The following is a 20,446-nucleotide window of genomic DNA, read 5'->3' on the forward strand; positions in this document are numbered from 1 at the left end:
CTGTGAACCTATGTACCCAGTTTGGGAACTATAGCTCTTACGGTTTCTGAGCTACAGCTGCTTTTATGCAAAATCCCATTCAAGTCAATGGGGCAAAAAATTCGTACTTAATCGCGAATATCTCAAAAACCCCACGACGAATCTCTTAGAAAAGTAATAGCACACTTCCCCTCAATAAGCCGCACATTTTGATGTCTCACATGTCTATGTAGTGTAGCGCGCACAAGTTTTGTGGAAAAATAATAATAAGTATGTGAAACAATAGTATTGTGCTTGTCGTAAATAATTATCAACATCATCATCATTTTACGTTCATGTAGATACAAACAAAAATTTCTACCATCTCCAGATGATGAACGCAGCCAATAACATCTCACCGATAGGGTGAAGGTAAAGGGCTTTAAAGGACCGATCACTGCTTTGCACTGTGGAAGAAAAAATGACGTGAAATCTTTATGTACCTGATGGAATAGGCCCTTTTCACAAACATGGCTGCCGTACTTCCGCAGATCGGTTCTCACCATTGGCAGCAATTTTAAAAAGCCAACTTTCTGTCGCCCGTAACTCTGTCTGTGATGACTGATTTGTGTTTCAACATAATGTATGACACAATACAGGTGTTGTCACTGACATATCTTTCTGTTTCTGTTGTCAGACGACTGCAAAACTATAAAAAAAAAAGTGATTTGATCAAGGGTCACAAAATGCTGACAGTACAGAAATTACTGTTAGCCTTGGTTAGCCAGTTAGCATTTTGTGACCCTCAATCACAGTTATTTGCGCAGTCGTCTGACAACAGAAACAGAAAAATAACAAACAAACCAACCACTTATTGAAGTAAATATTTTATAAGTGATTGCTTAGATCTTCTCATGGGCCTCAAATTTAGGCCCAAGCCCGTCCCGGGCCCTAGACATTCAAGCCCGGCCTGGGCCCTAAAGCTTGTGAGAATTCTCAGCCCAAGCCCGACCCGAGCCCGAATGTTTTTTGTTTTTTTTTACATAAAAACCTAATGTGTTTGATCAATTTCGAATAGTTTATTAAATCAACACCATACAAAACACCATACAAAACACTTCCAAAGCATTACCAGTATTAAATGTGTCAGTTCAAACATTTATCAGAAAAAGGTTGAACTTTTTAACAGGATCGGAGCCGCAGCTCTGGAGATACGCATGACTTCTATTTTTGACGGACTACTGCACGTCCGTCTGTTCCGTATTTTAGCCATATAAATGTATATAAATACTAGTTTGCTTATTGTAGTTATTTATCACCATGTCAGGTAGGAAAATAGAGGATACATAAATCAATGCCACTTAAATATATGTTGGAGATGAAGTTATCCACGGAGAGCCACTGAGAAGCTTCTATTTGGCAACAGTACATCTACACTCATAAAAAGGGACATAAGTACTCTTCTATGGTATATTAATGTTCCTCACAGTACAACGTGAGTTGTTTATAGAACAATAAGCAAAACTGGATAACTGTGTTGACTTACCCATAGGTAAAATAATAGATATGCGCAACAGAACGGGCAGAGCGCAGGCGGAACTGTTACGCAAACAGAACGCATGCTGTGTACGATCAAAAGCTTCACCAAAGAACATGGCTAGAGTCCATTTTCTCAAGAACAGAACAGTAACGTTAGACCATGAGGCCAGTGCTTGCTTGGAAGCGACAGGAGGGTGTGTGCACGCGCCAGGCAGACTGTGTCTTCTGTGCGTTCGGGCCAGAATGCAGGGCTCTATCCACTTCCCCTCTTTTAGCGTTGAGGCTACAGTGTTGGCTAGCTACTACTGCTTTGACTGAGTTTGTGGATAGCCTGTATACCAGAAAAACACTTTCAAAAGTATCATTGTGCAGAAATTCCTGGTCATTGTTGAGTGTAACATCACTGCTGAGACTACAGCATCATGACTTTTGCTAAAAAATATTTTCAGGGGCCAGTGAAGCTGACGGCTCTTCCAGATTCATCTTTGTAACAGAAACCAAGACCTGGGCCGAGGCTCAGAGCTACTACAGGAAGCACTACACAGACATGGCCAGCGTAAGGAACCGAGCTGAGAACGAGGACATTAAGAAGATGATAACCCAAGGAAGAGATGTGTGGATCGGCCTGTTCAGAGACTCGTGGAAGTGGTCAGATGGGAGCGCCAATTCATTCAGTAACTGGAATGCTGAAAACAATCAACCAGATGCCACAGTCAAAGAATCTTGTGTGGCTACACGTTCTGGCAAATGGGAGAATTGGCCTTGTGGTCAGAAATTTTATTTCACCTGTTACAGTGGTGAGTTCTGTCACCACTGAATTCTGTCAATTCAATATTCACAACAACAACAACTTCTGGTCATCATCTTTAATTTTTACTTTTTACTGGATGGAAAGCCTATTTTATTTATATAAAATATCTATCCCTAAAGCTCTGACAAAGCAGGTGGTGAGGGTGAAGCTGACCAAAACAGACTCCTCGGTGGACCTGGAGGACCTGAAGGAAGCCATCCTGCAGCAGGGATTGATGTTTCACCATAATGCAGAAAGATCATTCTTACAGTTTAGGCTTTTAGCAATAGCACTTGTCAAGTGTAGAATACGTGGACATTTGTATATCGTCACAAACACTAAGACAAAGCAAGGGCCAGCTTGAGAATTGCTAAAAGCGTTTTCCTTTTATTCCTGGCTTCAAACCTTTGTGAGGAGAGTGCTGATTTTTCACTTTCTGCCACATCTGTCAGTTTTCTTCATTCATTTGTTTGAATACTTTGGCTTACTCCTGCACACTTTTCTCTACACTGTTAACCTTTGGAAGGAAGAATGTTCAGGTGTCACATTACAGAAACATCCTAACTGCATCTTTCTACCTCCCTTTAGATTGCAATTAATTTAATTTTGCCATTGCAGAAAGACCTAATATGCAGACAGGAGTGAGTTAGGATCTAACCCACAGTTTGGACTGTGGATATTATAGAAGCATCCTAACTGGTGGAATTTCCAAACATAGCAGCCTCATTTTAATACACCCAAATGGCTATCCAAGCTGGTTATCAGCCAGCTATTACTGTACACTAAAATAATAAGTTAAACTTCAAACTAAAAACATTCCACTGAACTTGCAAGGTAAGTTTCAAACTTTGTCAGAACTACTGAGATGGTCAGACAGTGTCAAAGTGATGGAACAAAAAGTTAATTTTAATTTGAGTTAATTTTCTATTGCTACAACATTGTGGATTAACTATCTATCTTTAGCTGGATGGACATAGCAGTAAACAAAAAGCAACCATAGCAAAAAAATGGAAATTGCCAGTGAATTACACTGTGAATATTCCAGTTATTATCCAGACTATGCAACAATTGCTCTGGTTGGTGTCAAGTACAGTTGCCTCTGATGAACGATCGCCTAATACAGACAGCAGTGAAACATGAGAAACAAGAAAGAATGGTAATGTTAAAGGTCCCATATCATGGAAAACAGGACTCCCCTAGCCTCTGTGATAATAAAGGAGTTGGATGGTCTATCTAAACAAAGTATCAAAACGCACGGTCACCAACTAAATCCACACAATCCATATTAGAAAAGCGAGCCTCTAAACGAGCCGTTTGGACTTCCGTAACTTTGTGGCGTCACAAAGGTTCGCTCATTATCATTTTTGTAAGAAGTAATAGACTAACAACATTTTTTTTCAAAGTGGTTGAGCGGTTGTCATTGTTTATTACCGGAGAGTTTTCCCTACCTGTAGCTGCCGGGCCGTGGTGTCTCACGTTTCACTCTTGAAACGGTTAGCCAATCGAAACAGAGGGGTCGTTATTATTAATGAGCCTTAAAGACACAGCGACAGAAACAGCCTTTTCTTGGTAAGGCTCAGAGAGATGCTGGAAAATTTACGTGGAAAAATGGATTGAGAGTGTTTTTGGTACATGACACCACACAAACCGCTTTGAATGGACCTCAAGACAGAAAATAAAACACTGGAAAGTGTAGAATATGGGACCTTTAAGACAGGAAAGAAAGATGTTTACCGGTCCAATGAATCTGATCTAACCTGGCTTGAATGTCAGAGGAAAGGTGGCTGGCTATAAAGTGGACTCCTACCATCATATACAGCAACTTATGCTCAATTAGGCCACAAAACACCAGAAGGCTGAATGGTAGTAATGACCTGATGCTGTAATGGAAAAATGGAAGTTTTCTTCTTTTACTGTTGAGATAAGATCCGGTGGACAAGATTTTTTGTCTGATTCCTCTTCTTCTTCTTCTTTTCTTCTTCTTCTTCTTCTTCTTCTTCTTCTTCTTCCATTTATTATTAAAATTATAATAATGGTATTATAATAGTAAAGTGTTTTTGAGACAGAAGTCAAAAGTGCATCACAAACAACAAGGCAATAATAAACAATGTGTCTGTTTCTCAGTTGAATCAGAGACTGAAGGACCAAGGACTGAATGAAAACGTCAAGCTGAGATGGGTGAAGCAGCCTGATGGACAGGTCTTCCACAAGGAAGAAAGGAAGGAGGAGAAGGAGGAGAAGGATGAGCTGTAACCTCATATGATGATAATTTTCAAGTTGCACTATTTCACTTGAAGTATTACTTCACAAGAATAAAATAAAAAATTATGAACGTGCTAGCATATTTGTACATCGAAACTATATTTTTCACAGGGATCCTAACAACGTTTAATAACGTTTGCCTTCAGCAAAGTTTTAGTAGTTTAAGTTTCGGAAAAGTTTGATGGATTTTGTTTTGTTCTTGGTGGATTGTAATAATAATGCTAGTTTATGAAATAGCCATATTTAATTTTTCAATTTTTAGAAATGTCATTTATTTTGGATGTAAGTGAATTCTGCATTACTTACCATATATATCTCTCTTATCTCTAATAGAATTATCTTTGTTTAGTGATGACAGCTTGCACACACACACACACACACACACACACACACACACACACTTCACTATCACACTCACAATCACGTCCTCATTTCCCTTAGATTTAATTTTCTGCATCCAGCGTTTGTTTTAATTCGTTATATTTTAATGTACTTTGGTTTTTCTTCTTATAGACTTCTTTTTTCGGGTTCTGTTATCCAATTCAGTTGTGTTCTTGTTAAATTTTTCTTCTGATCTCTTGTTTGATTTTTCCTCAGATTTCTCTCTGATTTTTCTTTGTCTCTCTTGGTGAGATGGTTTCTTAAGCCACTTGAAAATGACAGATGTGCAGTAACTGATCTGGTGCTGTTGGAAGACAAGGGCAGACATTGTATGGTAAAAGTGTATTGAGAGATCTGATGTAGATGATTTTCTGCCCACATAGGTGTTCTTCTAAAATAGGACCAGTGGTGGAAAGTAACTAAGTACATTTACTAAAGTAAAGTACAATTCTGAGATAGTTGTACTTTACTTGAGTATTTCCATTTGATGTTACTTTATACTTACACTCCACTACATTTCAGAGGGAAATATTGTACTTTCTACTCCACTACATTTAGTTGACAGCTTTAGTTACTTTTCAGAGAGATATGGAGATTTCTGGAGATTTGACACAATGGATAATATAACAAGCTTTTAAAATACAACACATTGTTAAAGATGAAACCAGTGGTTTCCAACCTTTTTGGCTTTTGATGTCTTACAAAAAGCACAAAAGTGTAGTCGGGGTCACATTTCAGATGTCGATGAGTTGTTAACAGCTCCACCAAATAATGATTTTTCCCTCTAAACCTCACATGGTTTCTGTAAGGCCTATGGCTTTCACCTTTACCAACAGCCTTTACGCCAGATAATACGGGGCAACAACGCGCTCACACTTGGATTCTTCTGCTGCTTAGGTTACTCACGGTTTGATGTTCTTGGTTGATGATCTTATGCTGGAGTCCAAGCGGAGATTTTGTGGTTGGAGTGTGTGTGTGTGCGATCGATGTATCAAAATAAAAAGGCAAAGCAACCCAAACAGAGCAGGGATTCGAGTTCAAATCAACAAACAAACAAAAAAAACAAATATTCGAAACAAACTCTTTCTACCATGCTCGTTAATCTATACTCTTGTACATGTGCATGCGTGCGTGCGTGCGGTTAAAAACCTTTTCTCTTTCTGGCGTTCTGCCTCCACGCGCACCTGATGCTTAATTAAAGTAAGCTATGCCGCTATTCACCTATGCCAACAGTAGGGGCGGCACTAATGTGAAACGGCTTCAACATAACCGGCCCCTATTGTTATGGGGTTGCTCTAATAACAATATACTAACTCAAAAAACAGGAGCCATAAGAAAAATGTTCAACACAAAAGATTAACTTGTGTCGTGCAATGTAAATACTTGTGAGAGGAGTGAAACAGGCATGGTGTTTATAAGCCTGCCTAATCTTCAGTACTTCAATTTGGGTTTGGCACCAGCAGGCAAATCTTGCTGATGGGCCTTTCAAGGATGTTGGTTTTCGTCTGAAGACGCACACTTCTCACAAGTCCTTTTGAGTCTGGCATTGCTTCCAGGACTCTAGCCAGCATCCAGGATCCTCTTGGTGCATTTGTGTCTGCTACGATCACAATGTCTCCCTTTTCAAAGTTCCTCCGGATGCGGTTCCATCTTTGACGTTCATTCATAAGAGGTAGGTATTCTTTTATCCATCTCGTCCAAAACAGATCTGATAGGTATTGTACTTGTTTCCAACGGCGTCTTGCATACACATCATCGGCCTGGAACACTCCTGGTGGAAGGATCGGCTGTTTCTTAAGCAACAACAGATGATTTGGTGTGAGTGCTTCCAGGTCGTTGGGGTCACTTGAAACTGTTGTGAGTGGACGGCTGTTAAGTATGGCTTCCACTTCACATATTACTGTATGGAGACTTTCATCATCCAGTGTTTGCTGTTTTGTGACTGAAAGCAAGGTCCTTTTGAGTAAACGGATTAATCGTTCCCATACCCCACCATGATGGGCAGCAGCGGGTGGATTGAATGTCCATTTGACTCCTTTCTGTTGCAGAGCTCTTTCTATCTTGTCCAAATTCCATGCTTTCAAAGATTCTTTTAGTTCTTTTTCGGTAGATATGAAATTGGTCCCATTGTCCGAACACATTTCGCTCACTTGACCTCTTCTTGCGATAAAACGCCTGAGAGCATTAATGCACGAGTCTGTATCCAAAGAATGGGCTACTTCAAGATGTACTGCTCTACTGACTAAGCAGGTGAAAATGACTCCATATCTTTTGACTGTGGTACGCCCTCTTTTCACTTCAATCGGACCGAAGTAGTCCACTCCTACTTGTGTGAAAGGTGGTAGGTCGGGGGTTATCCTATCCTTTGGCAGGTCTGCCATCTTCTGTTCACCAACAGATGTAAGACGTCGACATATCACACATTCAGAAATAATCTTTCTTGACAATGAATTGGCACATGGAATCCAATACCTTTGTCTCAGCAAGGAAAGCATGTGGTTTCTCCCATTGTGTCCTACTTGCCGATGGATATTTCGAAGAATGAGCTTAGACACATGGTGGTCTTTTGGGAGGATGGCAGGGTGCTTTGCGTCTTCCGGCATGGCTGCTCTGCTTAGTCTCCCACCCACTCTTAATACCTCCTGGACAAGTTTCGGATCAAACTTGTAGATTGAACTGTCTTTTCTCACGTTCAAGCTTCCCTTCTGTAAAGTTTCAATCTCCTCTTGAAATCCTTGTCTTTGACAGAATTGTACAACAGCCATCTCTGCCTTGTTCAAATCATCCTGAGAGAGGCTGTGTACTCTTACAGTGTCTTTGAACCTTTTTATCTCTACTTCAATCATATGTCTTTGTCTGTCTGGGTCTGGTTCTTGAACTTGTACCATGGCAAACATGTCTTTCCTTTTCCTACTCAGTTGCAAAAGGTGAGTTTTAAATTGCAGCATCCATGCTACAGCTCTTTTCAATCTATCGAGACTTGAGTAGTGATGTATCAGAGTGCTAGTAGGATCTTGATCTGTTGTCTGAATGGTATTGACTGTAACCTTCTCTCTTTTGATTTCAGGATCGTCGGCTGGTATGGAGGCGAGATCAGCAGGCAAGTCAGGCCATGTCTCTTCCTTTTCTTGTAGGAAGTCTGGACCATTCTTCCAGCTTTCACACTTTAAAAATGCATCAGCTGTAAGACCTCGGGATACATGGTCTGCAGGGTTGATCTTGGTGCTCACGTATCTCCACTGTTCAATAGCAGAGAGTTCTCTGATAATGCCGACTCTGTTAGCCACAAATGTCTGGAATCTTTTGGTGTTGTTTCTGATATACTTCAAGACGGAGGTACTGTCTGTCCAAAACACAGCTCTTCTAAGTGGAAGGCGTAGCTCTGTCTCTAGCATCCTGTTGACTCGTACTGCAAGTACGGCAGCTGTAAGTTCCATTCTTGGAATCGTGACTTGCTTCAAGGGGGCGACTCTTGCCTTTGCCATGACTAAAGCGAGATGTACTTGGTCCTCAGCGTTGCTCAGTTTCAGGTAGGTCACAGTACCATATCCTGACTCGCTTGCATCGCTGAAGTGATGAAGTTGGGCTGACTTGATCTCGCCAAATTCCTTAGATCTTATACATCTTGCAATGCTAAAGTTCTCCATCTGTTGTAGTCCAGTGAGCCATTTATGCCATGACTGACATAAGGCCTCTGGAATCCTGTCGTCCCATCCATAATTCAGTTTACATACCTGCTGCAAGATATGCTTCGCAGCGAATATGAATGGAGCTAAAAATCCCAGCGGGTCGTAGACTGAACTTACAGTCGAGAGGATTCCTCTTCTTGTGTAGGGTTGATTCTTCATATTCACTTGAATCGTGAATGTATCCTCTTCCACATTCCACTGCACCCCAAGGGCCCGCTCAACCGGTAGGTGCTTCTTATCCAAGTCAATGTCTTTCACTCGTTCTTCCTCTGGAATAGAGGTCAATACAGCACGGCTGTTGCTTACCCATTTGGTTAGGCGGAAACCTCCTTGAGCACACAGGGTTCTTAGTTCTTTACATAGTGCTATGCAGTCGTTCTCACTTGACACAGACTTCAAACAATCATCAACATAGAAATTCTCCTTCACAGCATTAACAGCCACTGCTGAGAACTTGTCTTTGTTATCTTCAGCAGTCCTTCTCAAGGCATAACTAGAACAACTGGATGAAGATGTTGCTCCAAACAGATGCACTGTCATTCGGTACTCAACTAGGCTTTGACTGACATCACCATTTGTCCACCATAGGAATCGAAGGAAGTTGCTGTCAGCTAGTGTGACTTTCACTTGATGAAACATGCCTTCTACGTCCGCCATCATTGCCACTGGCTCCTGTCTAAATCGGATCAAGACACCCAACAATGTGTTGGTTAAGTTTGGGCCTTGAATAAGTTCATCATTTAATGAAGTTCCTTGAAATGACGCTGAACAGTCAAAGACTACACGAAGTTTGTGTTTTTTGGGATGACGCACTCCATGATGAGGCAAGTACCAGATCTTTCCTTCCTCTTGTTTTAGCTGCTCTTGTGGTACAGTTTCGGCGTGTCCCTTTTGAATTACACTTTCAAGAAAGTTAGTATACTCTTTGTGAAACTCAGGATCCTTTCTGAACTTCCTTTTCAGTGACATAGCACGCTGCTCTGCAAGATGGCGGTTGTTAGGCATTGCGATGTCATTCTGCTTGAATGGAAGTTTTAGCTGGTAGTGACCATCCTTCATCTCAGTAGAGTTAGACATGATTTGCATGAATCTTTTATCTTCCATAGACATTTCTGACTTCTCTTCGTAGCGTCTTTCTGGAAAATCGTAGTTGTATTGTTGGATCATGAGGTCATTCAGGTTTACTATTGATATGCGATTGCTGAAAATGTGGTTTGGCTGCTTCTGGCTCGTGTTTTCATGTAGTAGTCCATTAACCACCCATCCAAGTCTTGTCTTAACTGCATAGGGTCCATTACCCTTGCTATTGATCACTGCCCATGGCTCCATAAGCTTAGCTGCATCATTACCAATCAGGAGTCCAATGTCTGCATCGATATATGGCAACTTAACCTCTTCTAGGTAGTCCCATTCTTGCACATCATCCTGAGTGGGAATTTGCTCCTTGGTAACAGGAATCTCTTCTTGGGTGTAGAGTGGTGGCAGTTTATGAAAATCATCTCCTTCAAGACTTGACACTTCCAGCCCATTGATCATGTCGATACCGATGACCTTTTCTTGTCCTAGAGTGCGAAGTAGGATTCTAGTTTGCGTCGCTTTGGCATTCAGTTGCTTCCTTAAAGCTTCTGTGCAGAAAGTCCCAGTGCTTCCTGGATCAAGGAAAGCATACGTTTGGAGTCTCTGGTTGGAATTTGTCAACTTAACTTGTACAGGAACAATTGACAGTTTCTGTTGGTCACCGGCCCCAATATGGATAGGCTTTTTCATAGTGACTAACGCACTGCTTACCGACACATTATCTGTGCTTGGACTTGCATCTTTCTTCATTTCAATGTGCAACACAGTAGGATGCCTCTTTGAACATATCTTACAAGTCATTCGCCTTTTACATTCCTTACTCATGTGTCCCTTGTTAACACAACCGAAACATAAACCATTCATTTTAAAGAACTCAACTTTGTCCTTGTGCATCTTCTTGTCAAACTCTTTGCACAGCTCCGTGCTGTGATTTCTTTTGCAAAACAAACATGTCTTCAGTGGCATGGATGTAGTGTTTGTGTTTGGATGTTCATTCCTTTGCTCATGTGTTTCTGTTACAGTGGCAAAACTGCTCTTATTGTATGATGAACCAGGAATGGATTTAAATTTGCTGCTTCGAGGGTTTGCCTTCTTGTCTTTCGTTGATACAGTATCTTGAATGTCTCCAAAGAGGGGATCAACGGCAATGTTTGCTTGTCTTTCAATAAAATTCACAAGCTGTTGAAACTTGGCTCTTTGGTTTGTGCTCTTATGAAAGTCATACGCCACTGTCCTCCACCTCTCTCTAAGCTTGAATGGTAGCTTTGACATCACAGACTTCATGTGTGTAGGATTGTTCATGTCTTGCAGAATCTCATTACCATTCATAGCGTTACAGCATGTTCTCAGGAATAGTGAATATTTGTGCAAGGCTTTCCTATCCTCTGACCGGATTACATCCCAATTCAAAATCTTTTCCTGATAGGCAGCAGCAATAAAAACCTCATTCCCAAAGTGTTTGTGTAACAGCCTTTTTGCCTCCACATAGCCTTTTTGGGAATCCATGTGAAGGCAGCTCCTCACCATTGCCTTTGGTTGTCCATCAGTAAACTGTTCAAGAAAGAGCAATCTATCTCTGTTGTTGGTTGTTTTGCTTTCTACACAGTGTTCAAATGAATGTTCTAATGAAGGTGATATAATTTAACGGATCACCTTTAAAAACAGGAATCTCTCGGGATGGCAAGAGTGAGAGTCTCTGTTCTTGTATTAACATTTCTGTGATTTAGTTTTGTTTCCTCATAATCTCCATCATGCCTCCACTTGGTTGAAAGTTAAACTGAGCACCATCTTGAAAGCCAACATTTGGGTTGGGTTGTTGGTGAGTAGTAGGCATCTGTTGCCATGAAGGCAGCTGCTGAGATTTCTGTCCCCGAAAGTGATGTGATTGGCCACTAGGGGCATGATAGTTGGTTGGCTGTTGTGAAGCTCCATTTTCCTCATCATCATCATAGTCATCACCATCATCATCATCATCATCATCATCCTCCATATTGTCCAATGGTACATGTGCCATTGATGCAAAATATTCATTGATGCGGTCTGAAGGTTTAGCAGTAGGCTTGGGGTCTACATCCTGAGTAGCATCCAACACTTTCAACTTTGCATTAGCAGCTGAAATTTCCACTTCCAATTCAAATGCTTCCTTTCTTGCTTTCAAATTTGCCTCCTCCATTTCCAATGCCTGCCTTTGCTTAAGAGTAGCAGCACGTGCAAGTAGAGCTGCTTTTTCTGCCTCTGCCTGACGACGAACTGAGGAGGTACTTGAAGTGCTTCCGCTGAATCTTCTGCTAATCATGCCAACTGAAACATTATCACTTGATTTTAAACTTTGTGCTTGTGTCACTTGTGGAAAAGGTGCCTCTTTTAGCCATTGTTCAACTTTGTCATGAAATTCTTGCAACAATAGAATTTTTGGCATGTACCACTGATTATGGTCCTTTTCCATTTCTTCTTTCTGTAGTAGTTGCTGTACTGACATGTGAAGTGCTTTGAACTCATTTGTTTTATCAATAAATCCACTGAATAGTTGTTTCACCAATTCAATATTTCTGAAATCGACCAGAAGTGGTTCTATAACATTCCTTTTGCTTGTGAGCTGTCCAAGTTTAGCTTTTCTTGCCTTACATTGTTTTGCAAAATTAGCTTCAAGGGCCCTTTGTGTTGGCTTCCCTTGTCTTTTTCCATCAGTCACAGGCAAGTGTATGATTTTTTCAGAGCAGTGAATTGTACTAACTTCAGTCACTCCACCAACAGCTTCAGATAATTTTTCACTCTCATGCGCAGACATAATTAAAACGGCAAAATACACAGACCGTCAATATTCACGGAAGATGTAGCGGCGGTCCTCTTCTTTTCACACTCAGAACGCACCAACAGCAATCCTTGTCCACAGCAAACAATTTCCACGTTCAATTTCCAAAACATCACATCACGTATTCCATAAACTTCAGTTAGGCGAGACACATCCGTTTCAATTATCTGTTTCAATCCGAGTCCATTTCCAACGATACAGCGTCCGTATCAGGAAAGGTTTTTAACTTTTTGTAAGGCCTATGGCTTTCACCTTTACCAACAGCCTTTACGCCAGATAATACGGGGCAACAACGCGCTCACACTTGGATTCTTCTGCTGCTTAGGTTACTCACGGTTTGATGTTCTTGGTTGATGATCTTATGCTGGAGTCCAAGCGGAGATTTTGTGGTTGGAGTGTGTGTGTGTGCGATCGATGTATCAAAATAAAAAGGCAAAGCAACCCAAACAGAGCAGGGATTCGAGTTCAAATCAACAAACAAACAAAAAAAACAAATATTCGAAACAAACTCTTTCTACCATGCTCGTTAATCTATACTCTTGTACATGTGCATGCGTGCGTGCGGTTAAAAACCTTTTCTCTTTCTGGCGTTCTGCCTCCACGCGCACCTGATGCTTAATTAAAGTAAGCTATGCCGCTATTCACCTATGCCAACAGTAGGGGCGGCACTAATGTGAAACGGCTCCAACAGTTTCATTTCAATAAATGTTCAAATGATAAAATATTTCAGCAAAAGTCAAAGATTAGAGAAAAAGTCCAAAAACTGAAAACAGATTTGTGTATCACAACTTTGTGTTTTCTTCTTACCTCTCCCATTAATCATCTCACGACCCCTCAGATTTATCTGGTGACCCTTTGGAGGGGCCCGACCCCTAGGTTGGGAACCACTGGACTAAACTAGCTAACTGTATATAAAGTAGTTCAAACTAGCTCCACCTCCAGCAGCTACAACAGTAACATGCTGCTTACACACAGATGCTTCAGTATTAATAATCTAATGATGTCATATATAATAAAATATCAGTCAGAGGGACCAAACCACTACTTTTACTTTAATACTTTAACTACATTTTGCTGCTAATACTTATGCACGTTTACTTAGTAGGAGTTTTCAGGCAGGACTTTTACTTGTAATGGAGTATTTTTATATCGCTGAATTGGTACTTTTACTTAAGTAAATGATCAGAGTACTTCTTCTACCACTAAATAGGACAGAGGATAGTTGGTACATATCTTAAAAAACAAACAAACAGGTCTACACTTTGCTGTATTAAGCTGAAGCAGAGATGCCGTGCCTTGATGTGGTGGCCAGGCATCGACAGAGATATCAAAGCTCTGGTCAAAGACTGTGAAGCATGCCAGTCCCACCCCCCGTGAAGCGGGGGGTGGAACCCCACCCCCTCTGCAGCCGCTCCTGTGGCCATCTCGCCCCTGGGAACATCTCCAGCTGGATATATGTGGGGAGATCCATGGCCATGCGGTTCCCCACCACCAACGTTTCCTAGTGGTGGTGTATGATCTCCACTCGTGGCCTGAAGTGATTCCGGTCTCAAGTGTCACAACGCATGCTCTGACAGATGTTTTGGATGGCCTTTTCTCCCACTGGGGTATGCCGTTGGCCATTACCACTGACAATGGGCCACAGATGACCTCAGCGGACTTCTCCGCCTTCCTCAAGGGAAGGGATGGAACAAGGTCCCTCCTGCCTGGGACAGCAAATCCCTCCGGACTGGAATTTCCCATGGCACCCCGTCCAGCAGAGGGGGGATTCTGGAGAACCACACCATGTGGGGCCAATGTGGAACAACCAGGATCACCCTCACACTCTCCACCTGCACTCTGTGAAGAAGAGGTGGGAGAAGGCTAAATGGAGGGAAGGCATACAGCAGGCCTGGAGGCCATTGGTGTGCCAGGGGATCGTTCCCGAGAGGAGGATCGTCTCTCCCCAGGGAGAAGAACAGATGGCAGTGTGTTGACACCCTGGAGGCAAACAAGTCGACCTCTGCCTGTCCAAAGTGGTGCCAGATCCCCTGGACCACCTGGGGGTGGAGCCTCCATTCCCCTGGGTTTGGGCCTACTCTTGACAACCAGTCTGCGGTGAGGTTCGCAGGTCCTGGCACATGGACGGCCCTCAAAGACTGGAACCACGGGAATAGCCAAGTCCACAATTTCTGTGCCAGCCTGCACAGGACAGGAGAGCCGAGGCCCCCCTGTCTGTTGATATAGAGCTCTCAGCTCTAGCATGTTTATATGCTGGGATGCCCAAGACCCAGTCCAACAGTTGAGATTAGATGACAGAAGGTCACCGGACCCAATGTGCTGCCCCTCGCAACATTGCCCAGGCTCTCCCACCAGCGGAGGGCCACACAAAGTCTCTGAGTGACTGACACTTTGGTCAACAAGGACTTCTGTAGGGCCAGGGCCAAGCCCAGAAAGCACCTCTGTACATGTGCAAGAGAGCTAATAGGACTACTTGAACCATTGCTGCCATTAGGCCCATGAGGCGCAGGCACATCCTCCAGCTGACTTTTCCCCCTGGCCGGAAATGAGAGAGGCAGGCTCTGAGAGCCTCTTGCCTCTCCAGAGTCAGTGTCAGTATCGCAGACCTGGAGTCCAATACCATGCCCAGGAACTGCGTTGTCTGGGAGGGCTCCAACCTGCTCTTCTTCACGTTCAGGTGAAGACCCAAGCCCTGAAGTCCTAGCATGGACACATGACACCGCTCTGTGTGGGCGCAGATCAACCTGCCACAGCAGGGGTGCAAGGACTGCATCCATGCACCAGGTGAAAGTGCGGGGTGCCAGGGAGATGCCAAAGGGAAGGACACGGAACTTGTAGGACTTGCCCTCGAATGCAAACCTCAGAAACCGCCAGTGCCCCCTTCCAGATGGGTATTTGGAACCTCTTGTAGCGCATGTTGGATGAAAAATTTATGGTGGAGGTCCACTTTCTTTGTGATATTTTAGAACACTTGAACAAACTGAATCTCGAACTACAAGGTTGGGAAAAATCTGTCGGTGATTCGGTGGAGAGGCTTTGTGCCTTCAAGACTAAAGTTACGTCCAACCTGACGGCACAAAGTTGCTACACTTCCCACAGCTCTGTGCATTCATGAGCACATTGCCAGGAGTACTCATCACGCCCATCATGACTGACTTTCTTGCAAAATTGACTGAGAACTTTACAGAAAGATTCCATGTGAGAAAGTTTCCAAGACCTTGGAACAAGCCCCCAGGAAGAGCCCTGGGCTGTGCTGCAATTTTGGTGTAGTGGCCAAGCTCGAAACTGCAGTTCACGTGATGCCATGGGGCCCAAAAATGCTTTTTCCCATAGATACATTAGAAAAGAAACTGTAAAATTGCTGTAGTTATCTAGCTATCTAAACCTACTTACTATTGTATATCTCAGAATTGTCAATTTACAGACTATGCCTATGTAGTTTTCTCTATCCTATTATTAAATTATGAATATATTTTGGCTTTGAGGGTTGTTCTAATTTGTTTTTCTGTCTGTGAATTTAGCTTGTTCAACTGGAGTTAACCTGCAAGAGTTACATACTGCTAATGTCTATTATCTATGTAAATGGCATTGTGTGTATTTCCAAACAGGTGCATTTGTGGGCACTGTATAGGGAGATCAAGCATATAGAATTTTTCTAGATACTAATACCTACTTGCAAACTTGCTGTGACACCAAACAAACCCAGCATATTCTCAATGATATTACAATTTAACAGATTTGTTTTAAAAGGAATAGTTCACCCAAAAATGAAAATTCTCTCATCATCTCCTCACCCTCATGCCAGTTGAAACACAGGTGAAGTTTGTCCATATAACACACAGGGAGGTTGCCAGCACAACTCCATTAGCAGCCTTCTCTAAAACAACTGAAGTCAGTGGGGACCAGTTCTTCAGAGTTCCAAAAAGACCTACAGTATATTTACACCATAATTTAGTGCAAATCTTAACTACAGCTGATTGATTTGCAACAAATAATGGTGTATAGGTCTTTCTATTCACAGAGTGATTGTTTGGCTGTTTGGCACTTTTACATGATGGACTTAAGTACTAATTAATGTGCATTGTCCCTTCTTAAATAAATAAACTTAAACTTAAACTTTTTGTTTTGAACTCTAAAGAACAGGTCCCCATTGACTTCAGTTGTTTTGGAGAAGGCTGCTACGAAGTTGTGATGGACTAACAAATTTCACCTGTGTTTCATTTGGTATGAGGGTGAGTAGATGATGACAGAATTTTCATTTTTGGGTGAACTATCCCTTTAATGAGCAAAACTTGCATTTAAGTTGCATAACACAAACCAATCTTCATACACTGTTTACATAGGACTCCATTTGATCAGAGAGCTTTAATATTTATGTCATGGCCAAATGTTTTGAGGCGACTCACCTTTGAGCCAGTGTAGTTCAATCCCATGGCTTAAATCAATACGTGCAGCAGAATAATGGCAAGCAATACTATCTCTACACTGAGGCAACAGAATGTTCATTAACATGGACTATGTGGTCTAGATGTGTGGCTTTAGTCAATATTGTCATAAAGTACTCACAAAGAAGAGGAATTCAAAAATGTATCAGCGTATATTCTTGTAAGACTGGCTTGTATAATTAAAAACACTGTTAGTAACACTGTATATTGTATACTGTATATTGATATTTCTGGCTGGAAAAAAACATGTAATTAAATGCTGGTAAATGTAATAACCAAGGTAAGATGGAGAAAAGTAATTTGAGGGCAATGGACTACAATTTGATGATACATAAGAGTTATTTAAGAGATGATCCAAGACAAATTGTTATATGTAGTGTAAAATAAACATTTATTTCAAAATAAACATTTCATTTTCCATTTCCAAATGCGTGAAACATTCTCAGGGGTATTAAGCATTACAAGACAGTCTCAGATTTGAAGGAGACCAATCCAATGATAAGAAAAACCAATCATCTCTGGACTGGAACACTAGTTTATAACAGGTGGATGGTTTGAGAGCCCAAGTCCACAGTGGGCAGCTGTAATATGTCAGTACAAGGTAAGATTCCACAAAAGCAAGGGGGGAAAAAAAACTAGTGTAGGTGTTATTTCAACAGAGAAAAGAATTGAACATGCTTACTTCCAATATATGTGCCAAGGACCTGTGTAGATAAAAGGCTTTATCATCAGAAAGGATCACAAACAACAAAAATGTATCTAAAATTACTCAAAAAACATGAATATAAAACACTTTACTTGATGTGCCAAAAGTAAAATAAAAAACAGAAAAAAAAAAAAAATTGGCCTGCCGACACTCACGAACATGCTGTTGTCACAGTCATTACGAGAATGCGACTAGGCTCGTTCATGTAGGCCAGGCGGGGCCAAGAAAGACACTAATGTATGTTGGGCCTAGAAGTAGGAGTCGTAGAAAGTTTTTTGGCACATGCGCTGGGTGAGCAACTTTTATTGGAATGAATGGGCTGCCATCTTTGAATACCTCATCCATAGTTTAATACATCCATGCCTTGGAACAGTGCTGCCATCCCACAAAAACTGGAAGAATTTAGTTAAAGGATACGGCTGGTGTTTTTAAATACATTTCTTATCGTCAACAAATCCTATGAAAATAACACAATCAACAATGCGTTTGCTCTACTCCCATTACTTTCTGACTTCCCACGTTCCCTTTTTAGCCTTAAACCCAGAAGTCATTGGCTCCAATTGTAAGCTAAAAACCTTGAAATACAGCTCACAAAGACATACATTCAATTTTAAAAATCGCTAACTGTTTCCATGAAAAGTCAGGCTTTTGTAGTTATTACCAAATCAAATCCCATTCAAATGGGAACAAATTCTTCATTACACCGGGGACTATTTTCGGTGCTACGGAACTACTTTCCTGAGATGTTTCCTGAACGTGTTTACTAGTGTTGTAGTCGAGACCACCTAAACCGAGACCGAGTCAAGACCAAGACCAGAGCGTATCAAGTCCGAGTCAAGACCAAGACTCTGAGGGGGCGAGACCGAGTCAAGACCAAGACCGAAGGGGGGCGAGACCGAGTCAAGACCGAGACCAGACCAATGCGAATCCATTTTCAAGACCATGTAATCAGAATGATGGCTCAACATTTACACCATTTCTCTGCTAAAATTAAAAAAGAAAGAAAGCATTATTTAGGAATTTAAGTAAAATACAAATGGATGTACAGTATGTACTCAGTGACAGAAGGCAATCCTTTGAAACATTGCAAATCGATTTCACTGACCTTTGGAAAGGCTCAAGACAGTTGGCAGAATGAAACAGAAGTGTTAAAACACCCTGAGCAGATAGCTTCACTAAAACATTCAAAATTATTATCAGGTTATAGCTGACCCTTGCTTTTATGTCACAATATATAATTATTTTGATTCCTGAAATGAGAAGAAACATAAACTTACTTTCATGTATAGGCTACAAATTGTTTTTATGTGATAGTGTTTTGACTTTGACCAATGTGACAACTTGCCCTGCTCTCCCCTACTCAATCTGCCAGAGCCCCGCTGTGCAGACGAAAGTGAAACTTAAAATTCCACAATTTACTCGCCTGTGTTAGTAACGGTAGACACAGTAACCTGATAACACGTCTTCTGCTGCACTACAGACTTTAACGGTAACGTTATTACCTTGTGGAATTTAAGCCTAACATTAGTGAAATTATAATTTAACCGATAACTGTCGCAATGCTTTAATGCATCGCATTGAATTGAACGCGAATGAATTGAATGTGCCTGCGAATCGGTGCTTGTTCTTAGAACTGTTTTGCAAAACTCTCTGTGATTTCTGTAGGCAAATTGTATTATTCTCATTCTCTCCTCCTCAGCCACACATGGTGCTCTCTCCCCCTGTATCCTGCGTTCTCTTTCTTGGCGCAGCTCAGAGGGGGGTGAGTGAGGGTGGCAGCGTTTAATGGTTAATAAACTTTCAAACTTAAAATAAGCCAAGTTATCGGTTGCAATTTGAAGGGGAAAGTTTTATATCCAATCACAGTAAAAAATAAATAAATCAGACAATGCACCGGCAGGTAATGATGTTACTGCACTTGTGGTCTCGACTGGTCTTGAAATAAAATTCCGAGTCCTCTTTGTCCGAGAACGAGTCAAGACCAAGTAAAAATGCAGTCGAGTCCGAGACGAGACCAAGACCATCACAATGTGGTCTTAAGACCGGTCTCGAGACCAAGACCGATCTCGAGTACTACAACACTAGTGTTTACAGTTGGCTTATTAAGTTGTTTGAGAAAAAGTAGGCTGGCCAGGTGCCTCGCAATGATGAAATATGCTGCCAGAGCAGCAGCATGGCTCTGTGACGTGTTTTTAATAGTTTTTTTTTTAATACAATGGAGTTCTATGGCTACTGAGACATGGCTTTATTGGGCATCGGCTACATGGACGCAAAACAAATTCATTGCTGATTTTGTTATTTTCATAGGATTTGCTGATGGTAAGAAATGCATTAAAAAACACCAGCCTTATCCTTTAAAACCTGCTATAGAAAACATTCAGATCATTAACAAAAAAGGGACTATTTGTGGTTTTACATTCCTGTTTCTTATCCTCTCTGCCCATCATAACACAAAGGCCCAACCAGGCCTGCCTCACATTGCCTGTGTAGAATTTTGCTTTCCTTATCTTATCCATTAATTCTCTCCTCTTTTCATGAGCACTCATGGTATCACCTTTACAAAATGCTTCCTTTTCATTGAGGCAACCTTTCAGCTGTTACTTACCCATAACTTACTTGGAGAGATTGTAATACTTTTAGTTTGAGCTGCATTGGATTCACATAAATTATTAGAGGCTATAGTGTCTGTTAGTTTGACTGTCCTGACAAGAACAAAAAAGTGCCCCATGCTGTATCCTCAAGATGGTCCCCAAGTTTCTCTTTGCAGCATTCAGACCAAACCTGTAT

The sequence above is a fragment of the Centroberyx affinis genome, unplaced genomic scaffold (assembly GCF_046629955.1).
Source record: "Centroberyx affinis isolate AG114_WGS23_722 - 3 ecotype Tasmania unplaced genomic scaffold, CSIRO-AGI_Caff_v1 ptg000029l_1, whole genome shotgun sequence".
Classification (NCBI taxonomy): Eukaryota; Metazoa; Chordata; class Actinopteri; order Beryciformes; family Berycidae; genus Centroberyx; species Centroberyx affinis.